Source organism: Panthera onca, chromosome E2, assembly GCF_046562875.1.
Source record: "Panthera onca isolate mPanOnc1 chromosome E2, mPanOnc1 haplotype 2, whole genome shotgun sequence".
NCBI lineage: Eukaryota > Metazoa > Chordata > Mammalia > Carnivora > Felidae > Panthera > Panthera onca.
In genome coordinates, this window is record NC_138353.1 from 8479986 (window position 1) to 8488193 (window position 8208).

The window sequence follows — 8208 nt, forward strand, 5'->3', positions numbered from 1 at the left end:
TTTCTCTGTGGGAAAGGTTTTGATAAGAAATTCAACTTATTTAATGAAACTGTACAGATTTCCCATTTCATTTGATTGCAGTTTTGTTAAGCTGTATTTTTAAGAAATTTTCTCATTCATCTAATTTGTTAAGTTTATTGGCATAAGTTTGACATCATATTTTCTTATTCTTTTAATGTCTATAGCATATATAGTGATAACCTCACTATCATTCCTGATATTGGTGATGTGCATGTCTCCTTTTGTCTTAATCTGTCTAGGGGTTTACCAGTGTTGTGATCATTTCAAAGAACCAGCTTTGGCTTCTTTACTTTTTGCTATTATCTGTTTTCTACTTGTATTTATATTTTTCTTTGTTCTTTTTTGGATTTATTTTGTTCTTGTCTTGAAAGCTTTTTGTAAGACATTGATTTGAAACCTTTTTTTCTAATAACAGATGTAAAGCTATAAAATTCTAAGCATTGCTTTTGCTGCATCCCACAAATTTTGATATTTTGTATTTTTATTATCCTTCAATTTAAAATACTTTATAATTTCTTTGTGACTTATTCTCTGACCTATATATTGCTTAATAATATATTCTTTAATTTCCAAGTATTTGCAGCTTTCTTACACATCTTACTGATTTCAGACTTATTTATGTTGTAGTCAGAGAACAGACCCTGTGTGATTTCAATCCTTGTAAATTTATGGGTACTTGTTTTATAGCCCAGCTTATGGCATTGATGAAGTATGTGTATTCTGTTTTGTTTTGTTTTGTTTTGTTTTGTTTTGTTTTGTTTTGTTTTGTTTTAAGTGGGTTTTAAACCCAGAGTGGAGCCTAACTTGAGGCTTGAGCTCACAACCTTGAGATCAAGACCTGAGCTGAGATCAAGAGTCTGTTGCTTAATGGACTTAGCCACCCAAGTGCCTATTTGGGGGTTTTATAAATGTCAGTTAGGTCAAGGATGCTTGTAGTGTTATTGGATCTTCTATATCTTTACTGATATTTTGGTCTTCTTTTTCCCCATCACTTACTGAGAAAGAGTGTTAACTTCTACCATGATTGTGGACATCATGTATCCTTTAGCCTTTGTAAATTTTTGCCTCATGTATTTTGAGATTTGTTATGTTTGCATATATTAGTTGTCTTCATGATGAATTGACATCATTTTTTATCATTAGTAAGTATCCTTCTTTTTTAAAAAAAATTTTTTTTTAACGTTTTATTTATTTTTGAGACAGAGAGAGACAGAGCATGAACGGGGGAGGGGCAGAGAGAGAGGGAGACACAGAATCCGAAGCAGGCACCAGGCTCTGAGCCATCAGCCCAGAGGCCCGACGCGGGGCTCGAACACACGGACCGCGAGATCGTGACCTGAGCTGAAGTCGGACGTTTAACTGACTGAGCCACCCAGGCGCCTCAGTAAGTATCCTTCTTTAAATCTGATAATACTCTTTACCTCAAAGCCCATATTATGTTACATTAATAAGGTCACTACAGCTTTCTTATGCTTCATTTGCAGGATGGGTCTTTTTCTATTAAGCTACTTTCAATCTATCTGTTTTTGACCTTAAGTTTCATCTCTTCAGAAGCTTATAATTGGGTCTGTTTTATTCATCCTGACAATCTTTGCCTTTTATTTAGTTATTTTTTAAATTTGTGCCTTTTAATTGGAATGCTTAAACTAAAAACGTTTCCTGTAATTATTGACATGGTTGCATTTTGGTCTCCAATTTTCTGTTTGTTGATTTTTTTTTTTTTTTTTGGATAGCTTGAATCATTTTTAGTATCCATTTTTATTTATTTATTTATTGTCTTAGTAGCTATAACTCTTCGTAACATTTTTTAGCAGTTTTTCTAGGGATTATAATTCATACTACTAACTTTTTTTTTAATGTTTGTTTTTATTTTTGAGAGAGAGAGACAGACTTGAACGGGGGAGGGGCAGAGAGGGAGACACAGAATCTGAAGCAGGCTCCAGGCTCTAAGCTGTCAGCACAGAGCCCTATGTGGAGCTTGAACTCATGAACCGTGAAATCATGACCTGAGCCGAAGTCGGACACTTGGCGCCCCTAGACTTAACTTTTTATCTCTGTTGTGTTTCCCAATTTTTTTCCTTTTAACTAAAGGTATTGTGCCACAGGCTAGTTTCTCTAATTTTTTCTTCATCTCGGAACACTTGTGGTTCAAATTAATGCTTCCTGCTAATGCTGTGGTGGCACAATTTGTCTCAGGGAGAGACCTATTAACTCATTCACATTTTCTCTAAAGTGGCTCACACATTGGCTCACAGATTTTTGCACCCTCTGGGATACAGCTTCTGGAAGCTGTTGGTTCATTGGAGCAGAAGGGCTTTGGAGAGGGATTCTTTTTCTCTCCAACAAGCTGCCTGGAAAATTATAACTTATTTCCTAAAACATTAAACGACTTCATCAGGAAGGATCGATGTCAATTAACCCCTTAGTGACTACAGTTTGATCCTGTCCGTTGTGTATCTGGCAGGATTTTCTCCATTGTTTAAAATTTAAGTTTTAGTTAATATACAGTGCGATAGTGATTTCAGAAGTAGAATGCAGTGATTCATCACTTACATACAACACCCAGGGCTCATCACAAGTTCCCTCCTTAATACCCATCACCAATCTAGCCCATCTCCTACCTACCTCCCTCTGTCAATCCTCAGTTTGTTCTCTTGTTAAAAGCCCTTGTGGTCTTTTCCCCTCTCTTCTTTCCTCCACCTTCCCTTCCCATATGTTCATCTGTTTTGTTTCTTAAATTCCGCATATGAATGAAATCATATGATATTTGTCTTTCTCTGATTGACTTATTTTGTCTAGCATAATTCTTTTCTAGCTCTGTCCACGTCATTGCAAATGGCAAGATTTCATTGTCTTTGATGGCTGAGTAACATTCTATTATATATATATACCATATTTTTATCTATTAATCAGTCTATGGACATTTGGGCTCTCTCTACAGTTTGGCTATTGTTGATAATGCTGCTTTAAACGTTAGGGTGCATGTACCCCTTCCAATCTGTATTTTTATATCCTTTGGGTAAATACCAAATCGTGCAATTATTGGATCATAGGGTAGTTCTGTTTTTTGAGGAACCTCCATGCTGTTCTTCAGAGTGACTGCACCAGTTTGGATTCCCACCAGTAGTGCAAGAGAGGTCCCCTTTCTCTGCATTCTTGCCAATACCTGGCTTGTGTTGTTAATTTTAGCCATTCTTACAGGTGTGAGGTGGTATCTCGTTGTGGCTTTGATTTGTACTTCCCTAATGTTGGGTGATGTTGAGCATCTTTTCATGTGTCTGTTAGCCATCTGGATGTATTCTTTGGAAAAGTGCCTATTCATGTCTTCCTCCCATTTCTTAACTGGGTTGTTTTTTTGGTGTTGAGTTTGATAAGTTCTTAACAGATTTTGGATACTAACTCTTTGTCAGGTATGTCATCTACAAATATCTTCTCCCATGGTGTAGGCTGCCATTTAGTTTTGTTGATTGTTTCCTTTGCTGTGCAGAAACTTTTTGTCTTGAAGTCCCAATAGTTCATGTTTGGTTTTGTTTCCCTTTCTTTTGACAATGTGTCTGGTAAGAAGTGCTTCAGCTGAGTTTTGAAGAGGTTGCTGCCTGTGTTCTCTTCTAGGATTTTGATTTTCTCACATTTAGGTCTTTTATCCATTTTGAATTTATTTTTGTGTATGGTGTAAGAAAGTGGTCCAGTTTCATTCTTCATGTCACCATCCAGTTTTCCCAGCACCAGTTGTTGAAGAGAGTCTTTTTTCTATTGGGTATTCTTTCCTTCTTTGTTGAAGATGAGTTGACCATATAGTTGTGGGCCCATTTCTGGGTTTTCTGTTCTATTGATCTGTGTGTCTGTTTTTGTGCCAGTACTATCTTGATGACTACGGCTTTGTAATATAGCTTGAAATCCAAAATCATGATGACTCGTTTTTTTTTTTAATTCAGGATTTCTTTGGCTTTTTGGGGTCTTTTGTGGTTCATACACATTTTAGGATTGTTTGTTTTAGCCCTGTGAAGAATGCTGGTGGTATTTTGATAGGGATTGCATTAAATGTGTAGATTGCTTTGGGTAGTATAGACATTATAAGAATGTTTGTTCTTCCAATCCATGAGCATGGAATGCTTTTCCATTTCTTTGTGTCATCTTCAGTTTCTTTCGTAAGTCTTCTATAGTTTTCAGGGTATTTTTTTCTTCTTTTTTTAAATTTTAGTTTTTTATTATTTTTATTTTTTATTTATCTTAGAGAGAGAGCAAGAGTGTGGGCATGAGCTGGGGAGAGAGGTGGAGGGAGAGAATCTCAAGGAGGCTCCATACTCATCGTGGAGCCTGACATGGGTCTTGATCCCACAACCCTGGGATTGTGACCTAAGCCAAAATCAAGAGTCAGACCCTCAACCTACTGAGCCACCCAGTATGCACTCAGTGCCATAAATTTCCTTCCAAGTACTGCTTTCATTTCATCCCACGAATTTTGGTAAGTTTTGTTTCATTTTCATTGAGTTAAAAATATTTATAAATTTCTCTTGAGAGTTTTTCTTGATCCATGTACTATTAGAAATGATTTGTTTAATCTCCACATATTTTGGGATTCTCCAGTTATCTTTCCATTAGATTTTTAGTTTAATTCAATTGTGAACTGAGAGAAGACATTGTATGACTTTTTGCTTTTTGAGTTTGTTAAGCTGTTTTATGGCCCAGGATGTGGGCTTGAGAAAAATGTGCATTCTGCTGTTATTGGATGAAATGGTCTGCAGATGTCAGTTATATCCAGTTGATTGATGGTGTTGTCAGATTTGACATATCCTTACTGATTTTCTGCCTGCTTGATGTTCAGTCTTTGTTTTCTTTGCTTTTCAGTTCCGGAGGTTTCTATTGAGACATCTTCAGGCTCAGTGTTTCTTTCCTCAGCCACGTCCAGTCTACTAAAAAGCCCATCAAAGGTATTCTTCATTTTTGTTACAGTTTTGTTTTATTTTTTAATCTGTCAGTTCTTTTTGGTTCCTCCTTAGGATTTCAATCTCTCTGTTTACATTGCCCATCTCGCATGCCGTCTACTTTATCCATTACAGCCCTTAGCAAATTAATCCCGGTTGTTTCAAATTCTCAGCTGACAATCCGAGCATGCCTGCCATGTGTGGTTCTGATGCTCACTCTGTCTCTTCAAATTACGGTTTTTTTTTTGCCTTTTGGTATGCCTTGTAAATTTTTGTTGTTGTTGTTAGCTGCAAATGACGAACGGGGTAAAGGAACTGCTGTAAAGTAGGCCTGTAAGTAATGTGGTGATAAGGTGTGGGGAAGGGCAAGTATTCTGTGCTGGGTCTCAGTCTTTTTTTTTTTTAACGTTTATTTATTTTTGAGACAGAGACAGAGCATGAACGGGGGAGGGTCAGAGAGAGGGAGACACAGAATCCGAAACAGGCTCCAGGCTCCGAGCTGTCAGCACAGAGCCCGACGCGGGGCTTGAACTCACGGACCGTGAGATCATGACCTGAGCCGAAGTCGGCCGCTCACCGACTGAGCCACCCAGGCGCCCCTGGGTCTCAGTCTTTTAGTGAGCCTTTGGCCCTAGACTGAATTTCACAAGTGTTTCTTGGGGTTTTTTTCCTCCTCTCTTAGGTGGGACAGGATGGCTGGAGTGGGCTGGAGTTGATATTTTCTTTCCCCTAGCTCAAACTGACTTTGATATTACCCCACAGATTAGGCTGTGGTTAACTAGTTTCTCCTGAGGGCAGGCCTTGTTAAGAATAGAGTGCCCTGGAGTATTTCAGTATGGTTCCTTTTTCCTTCCCCTTCTGGAAGCCTGAGGGGATTTTCAGCCTATATTCCATGAGAACTCGATCAGGCTCTCGGAGGTCAAACTCACCAAAATGTGCCTCACCCCAGTGACTGGGTCCTCCTGGAGTTTTAAACTCTCAGGATTATCCACACTGAGCCTCCAGCAATTTGTCAATTACAATTGAGTTTTTCCCTCTCTGGCACTGGTTCCTGTTATGCCCAGAATTCGTGATCCCCAAAGACCACCAGGGAGCCAAGTCCGATGCAAAAGCAAAGAGCCTTTATTCGAGCTAGCTCGAGCTCAATCCCCTACCTGCACCGACGCAGCGGTGAGATGCGGAGGAGAGAGAGCAAGTTTCAAAAGCACAAAGGTTTTATAGGGGTCTAGGGGTAGTTGGTGAGGTAATGGCGGTGGCCTCAGCCGATTGGCTGGGGAAGGGTCGGAGTCCTGTTACGCAGGCAGGCCGCCGGTTGTGTTTTGATCCGTGTTTTGATCGGGAAGTTTGAACGGGTGAGCGGGAGGTTACTCAAGGGGAGGAGGCGTGGTCTGAGGTTTCTGCGATTTTCCTGGAAAGGGGGCATGTCTGGGACTTAGTCACTCAAGGTGGAGGACACAGAACAAGATGGAGCCAGCGTAGGTCCGCTCTTTCAGTTCCTTGGCAGTTTCTCCTCCTAAATTTCTGCTCCAGTAATCAAGTAATCTTTGTATTTGACTATCTGTCAGTCTTGGGGGCAGTGGTTTACTCTGTGCCCCTACCTCCCTTAGGGATCCAGTTATTGATTTGCAATCTGTTCAGCTTTTTACTTGTTAGGATGGAGTGGTGACTTCCAAGTTCCTAACATGTGAACTGGAAACTGGAAGTCCAGCCCAGCTGCTTTTCAAGTTCTGGTATTAACCTTTAAAAAAATTTTTTTTTAAATATTTCGTTATCTTTGAGACACAGAGAGAGACAGAGCATGAGCAGTGGAGGAACAGAGAGAGAGGGAGACACAGATTCTGAAGCGGGCTTCAGGCTCTGAGTTGTCAGCACAGAGCCCGACGTGAGATCATGACCTGAGCCAAAGTCAGACGCTTAACCAACTGAGCCACCCAGGCGCCCCCAGTATTAACTTCTTATTTTCACATAACTTCAGACTTACAATTGTAGTTTCAATCTTGCAATTCTTTCATCTTTCCTTATCTTCATGACTTTGATCAATTTTTAATGAAAATAATCCAGTTGTTTTATAGAATGTTCCTCAATTTGTGTTGTCTAATGTTTCCTCATGATTGGATTCTGGTTGTACATTTTTGGCAGGAATATCACTGAAATGATGTTGTGTTCTTTTCAGTGCATCATATCAGGAGACAGATGATATCAGTTGGCTTTCATTACTTGGTTCAGGTGGTGTCTAACACTATAAAGGTACTATTTTTCTGTTTTTTGTTTTTGTTTTTTGGAGGAGATATGTTAATACTGGGCAATTATTTGTCCCCACCAAACTTTCTTGTGTTAGTAACCATTGATGATTCTTGCTTGAATTAGTTATAAATTTCAATGGTTTCCAAATGATGACTTTCTAATTCCATCATTGCTTCTACTTTTATTAGTTTTCATTTTGCTGTAAGGAGAAATTTTCCTTTTGCTCATTTATATCGTTATGGATTCATGGATTCTTACTTTATTCTATGGGTTCTCATCTGTTACTATTATTTATTTTGATGCTTTAGTTGCCCCATACATGGGTGAAAGAACTCCTTCCATCTGACTTCTGTGTCCAGTATCATCTTTTTATTTTTAAGTTTATTTATTTTTGAGAAAGAGAGCACGCAAACGAGGGGGGGCCAGAGAGAGAGACGGAGACATAGAATCTGAAGCAGGCTCCAGGCTCTGAGCTCAGATCCTGACACAGGGCTTGACCCCACGAATGGTGAGATCATCACCTGACCTGAAGTCAGCCGCTTAACCAACTGAGCCACCCAGGCACCCCTCATCTTTTTATTTTTAATTTTTACATGTCAATATATACTTTTCTCGATTATTGAAGCAATACTTTTTTTAGACATTTTAATAAAATAAAATCAGAGAGAAAGATATAAAAATATCTTATTGTCTTCTACACATTGGCGTATTTTCTTTCAGCCTTTGCTTTCATTGCGCTTTTAAAGGTAGTAGAGATAGAACTATAGACACAGATTTGCATCTCAGTTTTGGTTTTTAACCTGTCATTGAATTATAAGCATTTCCTGAGCTACTAAGAACTCTTTCCAAACAGTATGTCTCACAACTGATTATTCTTGTGACCCAGATGCGCTAGTGCTGCCCTGAGACCTACCTGTTGCCTCTGCTTTTGGATGGCATGCTCCTTCCCCTTCTGAAAGAAAAATCCAGTTCCCTCTCTCTTCCCCTCCACCACATCCTGTTGTTTTTCTTTTTTCTT

The 8208-nt window shown here is 39.0% G+C and overlaps 1 protein-coding gene across 2 annotated transcripts in view; it reads left to right on the plus strand.

The window, feature by feature from the left end:
* Positions 1-1244: 1244 nt before the first annotated feature.
* The window catches only part of LOC132690823 (orphan sodium- and chloride-dependent neurotransmitter transporter NTT5), a 56007-nt gene continuing 49043 nt past the window's right edge, over positions 1245-8208 (plus strand). The window contains exons 1-2 of one of the 2 annotated variants that reach the window (XM_060651712.3): positions 1245-1405; positions 4870-4952. The gene's annotated coding sequence lies outside the window, so the exon portion shown is untranslated. Of the gene's footprint in view, positions 1406-4339; positions 4487-4869; positions 4953-8208 lie in introns of those variants that run through there. The other variant, XM_060651714.3, reaches the window with a different exon arrangement.